At 47.2% G+C, this 12,357-nt stretch overlaps 1 protein-coding gene across 12 annotated transcripts in view; it reads right to left on the minus strand.

Moving 5' to 3' along the window:
- The window catches only part of BIN1 (bridging integrator 1), a 555,217-nt gene that overhangs the window by 366,754 nt on the left and 176,106 nt on the right, over nt 1–12,357 (minus strand). The gene's annotated exons all lie outside the window — the stretch shown is intronic.

Here is a 12,357-nt window from a genome sequence, read left to right on the forward strand (position 1 = left end):
AGAGGTGGTTATTTCAGGGTTCACACAACTCCAGGGTAGGGGGTCGGGCTGCACAGAGGTGGATATTTCAGGGTTCACACATCTCCAGGGTCGGGCCGCACAGAGGGGAGTATCTCAGAGATCACACATCTCCAGGGTGACGCTGCACAGAGGTGGGTATTTCAGAGATCACACATCTCCAGGATAGCGCTGCACAGAGGTGGGTATTTCAGGGTGCGTACATTATTTCAGGGTTCACACATTATTTCAGGGTTCACACATCTCCAGGGTCGGGCTGCACAGAGGTGGGTATTTCAGGGTTCACACATATCTAGGGTCAGGCTGCACAGAGGTAGGTATTTCAGAGATCACACATATCCAGGGTCGGGCTGCACAGAGGTGGTTATTTCAGGGTTCACACAACTCCAGGGTAGGGGGTCGGGCTGCACAGAGGTGGTTATTTCAGGTTTCACACATCTCCAGGGTCACGCTGCACAGAGGTGGGTATTTTAGAGACCACACATCTCCAGGGTGGCTGTGAGCGTAGCAGTAGTTAGTTTTTGTCAGGAGTTGGTTTAGTGTGTTTTCAGGGCAGTTTAGGTGTCGGGTGTATTTGGCTTGTTTAGTTTTCAGAGTCCTGGAGGATCATCGCGTTTTGGAGGCTTTACGGCTGCTTAGCAAGGCCGGTCGGATGGACCTCGTAAGGAGTTGACAATTAAAAAACTCCCTTATATGGGAGTGATGAAACCCCTGGGCGCTCATTTAATGTTGTCAACCAAAGAGTGCATTTGGAAAGGGGAATATGTTGAAATGTTAAAGATTTTGCACAGAGAGGTAAGGTCAAAGGAGGGCTCTAAAGAAGAGGAATACGAGCTGGCCAAGAGGCCAAAGGTGCCATTGACCATAGAAAATTGGACAGCGGCGTTTTTGATTTACGCCAGCTTATACTGTGAAAAGTTCCCGGAGCGCTGCGTAGCTTTATTTAAGTACATGGATGTGATCAGAAAGGCCCAGATCACCGGGGGTGGATACGCGTGGGCACAGTATGATGAGTTTTGGGCATGAATGGCCTGGGATCCAGAAGCAAAATGGGGGGGAACTGGACAAGGATCTGTGGCAACATACAATGGGGGCAGCGAAATGGGGAAACACCATATTTACAGCCAGTGGCTTGCCGATAGTGTACCAGCCCTTTCAGCAGAAACCCACCCGGGGAGGGGTGGGGGGCACTGCCAAGACACAGTCTGGGACAGGAGGGGCATGCTGGGATTTTAATAAGGGCCTGTGCGCGCGGGAATATTGCAGGTTTCGGCACAAGTGTTCCAAATGCACCGGCCGATGTGCATTGGTTAACTGCTGGGTCGGACAACAACAGGGAGGCCAGCAGTGGCGGCAGTCAGGCCGTGGCGCAGCAGGACACTTGCAGCAATTTCCAAACAATAAAGGGGGTAAGGGGCCACAGGGTCTTGGGCCCAAAAGCTTGTATGCCAATTAAACTAGAGAAGGGGATGCAGGGGTATGAGGACTTGAGAGCAGCACAGGTTCTACGGGAAGGGTTCAGATGGGGGTTTCGTTTGGGTTACCACGGACTAAGACAGAGACGATTGGCAGACAATCTCAAATCTGCCTCAGAACACAGTCAAGTGGTGCGGGACAAACTGAACGAAGAGGTGCTTGAAGGGAGAATGGCAGGCCCCTTTGATGATTGGCCAATGGAGAACTTAATTGTCTCGCCAATTGAGGTCGTGCCCAAAAAAAGAGGAGGGGCAGTACAGATTGATTCAACATCCGTCATGGCCAGAGGGGACTTCAGTCAATGATTTTATTGATGAGGAGGCAGACTCAGTTTCTTACTCTTCAGTTGATGTGGCCATGTCACTGGTAGTGACCGCGGGTCCATCCGGATAATTGGGATCTTCTGGGTATCCATTTAAAAGGGAAATGGTATGTGGACAAGGCACCAGCGATGGGTTGCTCTATGTCATGTGCACTGTTTGAATGCTTTAGCACTTTTCTGCAGTAGTTATTCACTCGCCGCACAGGTCACAGTCTAGTGACGCACTATTTGGATGATTTTTTCTTTGTGGGTTCACCGGGTTCCACGGAATGCCAGGCAGCACTGGACACTTTCCATGAGCTAACCGAGGAACTTGGCGTGCCATTGGCACCGGAAAAGACAATGGGACCCAGTACGGCTTGGTTCTTGAGCATAGAAATCGATTCTATGGCAATGCGGGCTCGCTTGCCAGCAGAGAAAAAGGAGAAAATGTTGGAATTATTGAGAAGAATGCTGTCAAAAGAGAAAGTCACAGTTAAGGACATCCAAGTACTCTTAGGACATCTCAATTTTGCGTGCAGGGTGGTTCGGGCTGGGAGGACATTTTGTAGGAGACTGGGGCGGCACTGGCAGGACATTACCTACCTCACCACCATGTGCGCGTTTCGGCGACGGTGTAAAAGAGGATTTGCGGATGTGGACTGTTTTTCTGCAGTCATTTAATGGAGTGCCATTGGCAAGGGAGGATGACGTCACATGGGACGTACAGATTTTTTCTGATGCAGCAGGCAATGAAGGCTTTGGCCTGTTTCGGCAGGGTAGATGGTGCGCTGAACAGTGGCTGCAACAGTGGAGACATGGAGGAAGAAGCATAGCCTTTTTTGAACTTTTCCCTTTAGTGGTGGCAAGAACACTATGGGGGAGGAGTTGGCCCACAAGAAAGTTTTGTTCCGAGTTGACAACATGGCAGTGGTCGAAATTGTGAATAGACAGTCAGCGAGGGACGAGCAAATTCTGAAGTTGCTAAGAGTTTTAGTGTTGGGTTGCCTGAGACATGACATTGCTTTCAGGGCTTTACACGTACCAGGTGTGGACAACGGCTTTGTCTCGTTCACAGTGGGGAAGACTTCGTGGGCTGGCCAAGGAGGCAGACAGGACGCCGACGCAAATGCCTGATCATTTGTGGTACGTAGGCAACGTAGGATGCTACAATTGGTGGTAGGCTCGTTGTCAGCAGCCACATGGTCATCATACAGACTGGCTTGGAGGGACTTTTTAGCATCAGCTGCCCAGCGGCGAGTTAAGGTCTGGCGGCGGTCAGAAGATGTTATCCCATTTTTTCTCGCTCTCATTGAGAGAGGTTTGTCTAGGGTAACAACCGCCGGGAAATTGGCGGGCATTGCTTTCATGAGTAACTTACTATGGGGTTACACATTGTTGGCGGGTGAACTGGGGAGAAGGATACTCAAAGGGTGGGCCAGGGAGCACACTAGGGACCGGCATTTGCTGAGACCGCTTTCCTGGCAGACATACGCCAGGGTCATCGAAGTGTTACCGGTGGTCTGCAGAGATGAGTTTGAGACTTGCTTATTTTTGACACTTATGGTGTGGATGTTTTTTGGGGCTTTCCGGGTGCCTGAACTTCTGGGCAATAAGGACAGTGGGGGGGGGTACTTTGGCAGGATGTGACTCAGCTGGAGTCGGATATACAGATTTGGCTGGCTAACAGACCAGAGGGGGCTGGGTAGAGGGATCAAGTTAGAGGCAGCAGTTCTAGGCGACGTGTCCGCTTCAGTGGGCTTATCGCTGGTGCTCTTTGTCGGGAGGAGGTGGTGTTCAAACACGAAAATGGGCGCAGGGTGACGGACTATCAGCTACGTATGGTGTTGAGGAAGGCTTTTACAAAGCATTGGTTTAGATGGGGCGCTTTATGGGACTCGTTCTTTTCGCATAGGGGCAGCCACGCAAGCAGGCAACAGGGGTTGGACCCAGGACGACCTCATGCGGCTGGAGCGCTGTTCCTCAGACTGTTTTCGGCGCTATGATAGTGGGGATGTGGGGGAAGCACAAGCGTCACCCTCCGGTTTGTGAATCTCATTCCAATTTTTCTCATTTCAGGTTCTGTTCCCCCAGGCGGAAGAATTGACCATCTGGATAGTGGGGCACTCTTTGGTAAAATGGGCGCAAGTTCAGGCGCGCTAGAGTTATTTTGGCGCTCATTTGGGCTTTAATGACCACTTGTTTTAAGGTTGTCTGGAAGGGTAAAGGGGGTATGCTTTGGAAGGAGTTGATCCCTTGTTTGAACAGATGGATGGTAAGTGGTCGGTGCCCAGATGTATTGTTGATTCATCTAGGTGAAAAATGACTTGTGCAGAGATAAAAAATGATTTGTCCTTATTAAAAGAACACTAGGCAGGCTGCCATGTGCTGTGGACAGAATTTGTGCCTCGAAGGGTGTGTAGGGTGTGTAGGGGCGCTTTGCACCCTAGTGCCATTGACAAAGCTAGACGGAAGGTGAATACGGAAATGTCTCGTTTTTGTAGAAGCTTGGGTTTTGGGAGGGCGAGCCATAAGGACATTCGTTTGGACTCCGTGGAGTTTTTTTAGGGATGACGGGGTGCATTTGTCCAGGATAGGCATGGACCTATATTTATTGGAGATCAGGGAGGTTTTGTCCACGTGTCTGAATGTACAGAAGCATTCCTCAAAGGGCATAGGCTTGCTGGCAGTTTTTTGGGCAGAAAGATGGGGTAGATGCTCTCCGCCCACTTTCTGGGTGGCGGGGGTTATTGAAAGTTTGCCAGGGTTGGCAGACGTTTTTTGGTCATTGTTGAAGTTGGGTTTATCGACAGGGAAAGGGTAGGCAGGTTATTTTAAAGTTCAGTTAGACAAGTTGGCGGATTTACTGTTGTAAAGAGGCAGGCAGCGGAGGTTGGTTAAGTGAAGTGTAGAATTAAAGGGGTTATATTTTCATGCAATGCTTTGTATTGTCGTGTAAATTGTAATGGCGGGTGGGGGCGGGTTCAGGGGAATCGTAGGGGCGGGGTCAGGTATGTGGATGTATTAGTGAGGTTTTTAGTTTTATATTATGTGCACCTGTTTCAATAAAGGGGCCTTTTACACACAATAAATCTGTTTTGTGGTCTGCTCCCCTCCCCTCCCAAAACCTCGTTAACGCGTAAATGGTCTTTTAAAAACCTGTGAAGTACTCGGGTGCGGCTGTGGGTGTGCCCGGGAAGCTGTCTCAGCCCGGGCTGCCTGCCACACATGGCAGGGGAGGGGGGGCTGAAGCCCTTTGAGCCCAATGGGCGTTGCGCGCCTGATCTGAGCTTGCTGCATTCAGGCAGTCTGTCTGTCTGCCATACCTCGCAAAACACTTTTACAGCGTGTCTTTACAAGTAAAGAACTGTCCAAATTTGCAAACATGGCTCACTTTTTTTGCTTTGTAATTCAATAATGGGGCCCACTGTTATGTTAGTGCCTGGGTTTATTTTCTGTTCCAGTCCGACCCTGCCGATCTCCTTTCGTGAGAGAGAGACCCTTCGCGAAAACTACCTTTTATCTAACAGTGTTCTACAGTGAATATCTCCTTTAGAGACTTCAAAGAGCCAGGTCTGCCACGGGCCTCTTGTATTCAGTAAAAAAAGAATGGCTCTGTGATTCTAAAAAGAAAGCTGGTTTAAGTCACTGTCCAAGATCCAAGATGACAGCAGGCCAAAAGTGAAACACTCTCCAGCTGGACACACAGAGGTATGAAACCAAACTGTTACTGTGATTAGAAAGGGTTTTGAGACCTTCTTAATAATCTAGCTCAGCATCTGGTGAAAAACACTCTTCCCTCTTCTGCTTGCCCGAGTCATCCACTCTTAGCAGGAAAACTATTCACGCTATCGGATTTAAAAACAAGCATTTACAATGCAATAGGTCTCGCATTTACGCGAGTTTGAGCTATTGACATTGCAAACGACAATGCCTTTTATTTTCGTTTTTAAAACATAAATAAAAGGCATTGTCATTTACAATGCCAATAGCTTAAACTCCCCTAAATCCGAGACCTATTGTATTGCAAATGCTTGTTAAGAGGGCGGCTCGGTGAAAGCTGGATGCTTGTCTCCCTAGCAGTGGCGCTGCTGTCCTCGGTGTGGGGGAATGCTTTGCCATACAGTTCAACAAGAAACTTTTACAGCTCGACATGAAAGGGCACCGACTTGACGACGAAGAAAAGCCTCCACTCCCCTCCCTGCTGGGGGCAGGCCGAGCAAAGCAAACTTCACACAAAGCTGCTGAAGTGAGTCACCGAGACACGATGAAAATGCAGAGTAAAAGTATCAGGTTTTTGCCACTCATCCATTGACAATACAACTAATTTCCTGTAAAGGGTGACTTACATGAGGGACAATTGCGCGTGAGTCCCAGGATTTAAAATGTGGTTTGAATGAGGGGCGCACAGACATGACAGGGTTTAATCGAAAACAGAAAAACACATCAATCTACAAGTTTGCAATATTGGGCTATATTTGGAAAGGAGATGTATACTATAATCATCATTGTGTGTTAGTACTTTTTCTAAAGCCCCCTCAAACCCTCTTGTATGAACTTTCTTTTTTTTTTTTTAAACGTTTGACGATTATAAAGTTGAAAATAGGTAATACTACGTGGAATTTTGGGCTTTTTTGTTGCAGTTTTAATCAGCGCAAACTCAACCTGAAGATTTTAGAGCGCTTTACATAAGCACCAGTTGTGTTACAGACAAACACATTCATTTTTAGGCACGGAGTTTTTTGCCCAAAATCCAGTCTAAGCATAAGCCTCCCGCCAGACTCGAACCCGGTTCACTCAGCTTCAAAGTCACAATGAAGTCAAACAATGGTAAGCTGTGAACGGACTCTAAGCCCACTGTTCGAAAACAAAAGGTCACAACCAGACAGTGCATGCACTGTCTAGGCGAGACCTGAACATCTATTCTTGGACGCCATGACTGGGAAAAATCATGGTCCAAGTGAACAGCTCTCTTTGCCAGGATCCGGGCTAAGGACCAAAGCATTAGAAGCAGCCTAAATGTAAACGTAATATTTGTCTCCCAATGTGTTCTGTCATGAGTTTACAAGGATTCTAGAAATGGGCAGATAGGTATTTTTCCTTTGAAAATATTTATTGAATTATACATAGTGCAACAAATACCCCACCATATTCAAGACAAAACTCTAGCCCTCGTGGCGAGCCCCCTAATCCAGCGGGGAGTTACAGATTATCTGCAGGTGTTCGGGGGAGACCTGCACACAATACTACCCAGGCAGCGGGTGGTGCATGGTTCTGGCGCCTCCCTGCTCAGCTGTGGGTGGGGTGGGCTGGACAGCTCAGAGGACCCTCAACCTCAGCTGCGCCTTCTCTCGATCGCACTACAGAGAGGTGGGAACGTACCCTGGACTCAGAGCTCTCAATCAGCAGACTTCTTTCAATGAAGAGAGTTACAATATAACCATTGCCCCTACATAAAGTAAGAATGCATAGGCTGGTGAAGAATGGTGCCAGGGATAGCTTCCTACAAGAAGGGCCCACTGTCCCAGAATACATCGCGGTGTCACAGTCGGCATTTTAAGACTCTTCAAGCATTAAAAAAGAAACCGCGTGTCAGCCGCTTGTTTATATATGCATCGCGCTTTCCCCTTAAGTGAAAGCGTGTTGCATATATAAACACGCGTGTCTGGAAGAGACGCCGTGCACGAGCGAAATCTCCAGTCCGGGTGGGCGGGGCCTAATGCCGACAGGGTGGACACTAATCCCACTTCCAGAGAAGCCGGACACAAAAGCGCCAACAATACATCTCGCCAAGGCGAAGCAGCGCTTGCGTGCTGCAATGCAGGCGAGACCTACAAATCAGGGATGGTGGTTCTACTGAAATAAGAGTGGGCTTATTGAGCGTCATATTTCAGGGCCAGTTATCTAGCTGGTTTCTGGGGATATGGCATTACAGACGCACCCAATCTCCCTAAAATTTGAATCAATTGTGTACCTTTCCTGCTGACCAAGTAGAGACGAAATCTCAAAAGTAACCACTGCAACGGTGCCTAGACGTCCTCTATCCACTTCGATTTTCCAAGCTCAAGAAAGAAATTAATTCTGCCATCTGGGCACGCATCGTGTACACTGAAAAAAATGACAATTTTAGTTTTGTTTTTTTCAGGATTTTGGTGCCATAAGGTTACTGTGTTCACTGCTCTTAGGAATCCCACTGTGTCAGATTTCTTCCTTCGCCATTGGTCCATAAAACCTTCACCTGGCAGGAAAGGCAATTCTGAGACCTGCCAAATCAGAGCTGGCAGTGGTTTACCCTCCCAAAGTCCATGAATTTCCTTTTCGATACCCCCTGCATGGAATTCCCCTTCACTTGAGGTTTGGGTAGGTGAGTGCTTGCACACCCCGGGAAGGTAATCCTAACTACCAGTACCTAGTGCCTTGGGACCTCAGGATATCAGAGCGCTGAGGGACAGGGCAGAAGAAAGCGCACAGTCTCAACAAGGTATTGTTTACACGTAGTGCAACAGAAACATTAGAAGGGCTAGGATTGCCACGACATACTGATGTACAAGACCACCACCTCGTTGGTCTGGGTGAGTGGCGGGCCGAACGACTACTTTGGGTCTGCTCGGACTGTTCCTTTTTTGATGGGCTGCTGTAGGTGACCACCCTGGCTGCTAGGAAGATCTGCTGGGCAACTCCCATCTTTCCTTACTATATCAGCCACTGCCTCAAGGTGGCCATTTCTTCCGGCTTCATTCAGATTCTCTACCAGTTGATCTGCTACAAACTGTGAGACTCTGTAGGGACATGGAGAAGGGTGACCTCAAACAATCTAAGCTATCATTTCAGGGCAAACGCAGGCAATAGGAGTGCCGCTTGGGGATCCACAGGAGAGTCCAGCCCCAGGACCTGATATATGCAACATGTTTCTAGAACTGAAGCAGAGCCTGTCGGCAATTGACACCAAGATTGACTTGATTGCGGACAAATCTGATCGACTGTAAGATCAGGTCGATAAACAAGGGGAGAGGAGTTGGCCTAACGGCTAGGGCGGTCGACCTCGAATCTGGGGAACTGGGTTCGAGTCTCGGCAATGACACTGTGATTCTGGGCAAATCACTTAATCTCCCCGTGCCGCACAAAAATGAATGTGTGTCCTCATGTAATACAACTGGTGCTATGTAAAGCGTTCTGATACCCGATTCAGGTCAAGTTCGTGCTATATAAAACTCTGTAAAAAATAAATAAATAAAAAAGATGGCCGGCACGGTCAACTAGAATGCCACACGTCAGATGCCAAGGATGAATGTGTTACCGATAAGGAGAAGCTCCTGCATCTGCAAAAAGTTCTCAGAGTAATAAGAAATAAAAATGAAGATTTGGAAGCTCATTCCAGATGGAACAATATACGCATTCTTGGAGTGCCGGAATAGACTAAGATGGGCAGAATGGAGGATTTTGCTGAAGACATGCTACCATACTTTACAGATCTTCATTATCCCCCATACTTACAGTTGCCCTCGCCCACCACCGGATACTGCTGCTTGCCCCATCATTGCGCGATTATTAAATTATAGAGACCCCCGATACTAATTTGTGCCTCACCAGTGAGCAAAGGCCTCTACACTATAAAGGATTCAGGATTTCCCGGTTTCCTGATTTCCCGATCCTGGTGCAGGCTGTGCAGAGACACTTCTTGCCGATTAAGCGCACCTTGCAACAAACTGATGCCAAAGACTCACTACCCTACCAAGCAAAACTGCACATAGATCATGCTGGCAAAAGCTTAATCTTTACAGACCCCAAGAAGGCCACCAAATATGCTCATACTCTCCCAATAAAGGGGACAGGTCATCCACCAGGAACGAATTGCAGGCTGGATCACAACTCAGCAAAACTGATTAACTTCGGACTGTACCGCATGCTGGAATGCCATGGGGGTCCGGTCCTCCACCTCAACCATTGACCATGATCCAATGGTTAGAGTAGCTGACAGGGCTCCTCTGCATCCTGGCCAAGATACTGTGACCACTGGTCGACACGTAGCTCCAAAATTCTACTCCCCTCCCCCTCGCCCTGTCCCCCGGCGCTATGGGTTGACCGCTGGTCGCAATGCTAGCCCTTGTCCGGAGGGCCACATAATATTATACTGCACTTCAATACCTCCACAATCTGCCTCTCTGGCCACCCATCTCACATGTAGCTGGGCAGTGAGCAGGTCTACTTGTTCACCCCCTACTGGATGATTCCCAGAACTGGCCAATTTCAATGTTCTAAGTTTTCTTTTTTTGCTTGGGTGGGGATGGTGGTTTGGGCTGGACTGTGGGGCCAAAGTTTGAGGCTGGGGGGGGTTACTCGTTTATGGAATTATACGTAGTACCCTGGCTGTTAAATGTTTCTTCTGCTTCTTCCTTGTACGTCACTCAGCTGGTATATCTCTTAGCCACCAGCTACTCTTCTAGGCAGACCTCTGCAGTCATACTTTCCCATCACTAAAACATTACAGGGTCTATTACAGAACTCACTTGGAATATTCGCGGCTTAAATGATCGCCTTAAGGAGCTTCAGACTTTTGCATATTTACAAAAACATTCCTTGGACATCTGTTTTCTGCAAAACCACAGCTTACTGAGGGAATACTCTCAATATTAAGGTCCGGATGGGTGGGGGACTGACACATGGCGTATTATTCCAATTACAGCCAAGGAGTGGCTATAGTCATTAGAAAGGGATTGCTTAGGCATAAACGTTGAATCATATGTGATACCCAATGCAGGTTCATTCTCCTTTCAAGCTTTTCACATGACCACCTGTTAAACTCCTCTCCATATATGGTCCTGATGTCGATGACCTCTGATTCTTTCCTGAAGTCTGGAGGCTGACCAAGATGCTCGGCTCTGGGGCGAGTCTCTGGGGTGGAGATTTTATTGTGGTACTCAATCCGGAGATGGACCGATCTGGCGTGTCCAGAAGTCCTCATCTACACGCCGTTATGAAGCTATGTCTCATATGGAAGATTCCGATCTTGTACACCTCTGGCATTCTCAACATGTGGAACAAATGGAGGACATTTGTATATCCATGGGTCACGCCACTTGGTCGCACAGACTATTGGCTTGGGCAAAGAGATGTGTTGGCCTGGGTGGCTCCAATCTCCCCTCTACCAAGAACGCTTTCCAATCATGCTCCGGTTCTCCTGGAGCTGGTCTTTCTGGATATTCCTCTTAAAGCTTTTATATGGGAACTCCCATCTGGAGCTTTGCACAACCAGGTTTTCAGAGAGGATATTAGAGCAGCAGTGGTGGAATACTTTGCTCATAATGGCATTGCAGAGATGTCCAGGTACTCACTCAGGTGATTTCCACGCTTTACGTTTTGATCTTACACGCTTTGAAAATGAAATCAAGGATCTAGAAATGGAGTTTAACACACTAGGCCCCACCACTAGCTTCTATTCGTAGTGTTTGGAGACCACTAGTGAAATTGTGTGACTTCTCATTGTGACAGCATTGATGTGGTTGTATGGTGTTGTGACAAACCAAACAGTCATTAATGCCCTGCAGCAAGGTAACTTTCATGACTTAAAATGGTGACTTGTGTATTGAAAGAAAAAAAAGGGATAGAGTTACCTAAATTCCTATATAGGACCGTTATAGGAATTTAGGTAACTCAATCCCTTTTTTTCTTTCAATACTTGCATGGACTTTGGACTGGCACCATTAAGGGGGAGATTGGCCCACAAATTCACACTTGCACCATTTTAAGTAATTAAAGTTACCATGCTGCAGGGCATTAATGACTGTTTAGTTTGTCACAATACCATACAACCACATCAATGCTGTCACAATGATAAGTCACACAATTTCACTAGTGCTTTCCAAACACAGTTTTGTTCCTCATTTGATAAAGAATCTTTTTATATAAAAAAGCTTTGACGCGTTAGACATTATGTTTATAACAACTTGGGTTTCCACATGTGTTAATAAATCCTGGAACCACACACAGCAGTGGATGAACAGGGTTTCTTTCTTTCCTACACTCATTACTGTACTAACTTAAATCTATGTACTACTAGCGTGTGCAGGGGACCTTGGAGTTCAGTTCAGGACACTGTGCAAGTGAAATCACAAGCCTTGGTTCGGCAAAATCTACAAATGCTAATAATATCTTAAGTCTCACTCTGCTAGTTTACTTATACATGCCTGGAAAATTAGTTTTGTGCTCTGAGATTCTGAGGCATGACCCTACAAGATTAGGTGCATATGGTGAGATCCCAGTTTTATGGAATAGACTTTACCTTGAAAAGATTCGTTTTACACAGATAAAGAAGGCATGGCTCTTTAGGACATTAGTAATTTCAGTTATTAGGAAGGGAGTAAATGACTGAGCGTGACGTGACTCACTTAACCAATGAAGAAAACCACCTCCGAATAATAGCTAAATAAATTCAGTAAATTTGGAATGACAGAGTAAGGGTTGTTCTAGAATTGGGTAGCCCTCTTACTACAAAAGAAGGGCAGCTACACAAGAGAGAAAAGTGAAGCGAAATTACACAATAACAGTGCGCATATCAGTCTAAA

This window comes from Triturus cristatus, chromosome 3_1 (assembly GCF_964204655.1).
Source record: "Triturus cristatus chromosome 3_1, aTriCri1.1, whole genome shotgun sequence".
Classification (NCBI taxonomy): domain Eukaryota; kingdom Metazoa; phylum Chordata; class Amphibia; order Caudata; family Salamandridae; genus Triturus; species Triturus cristatus.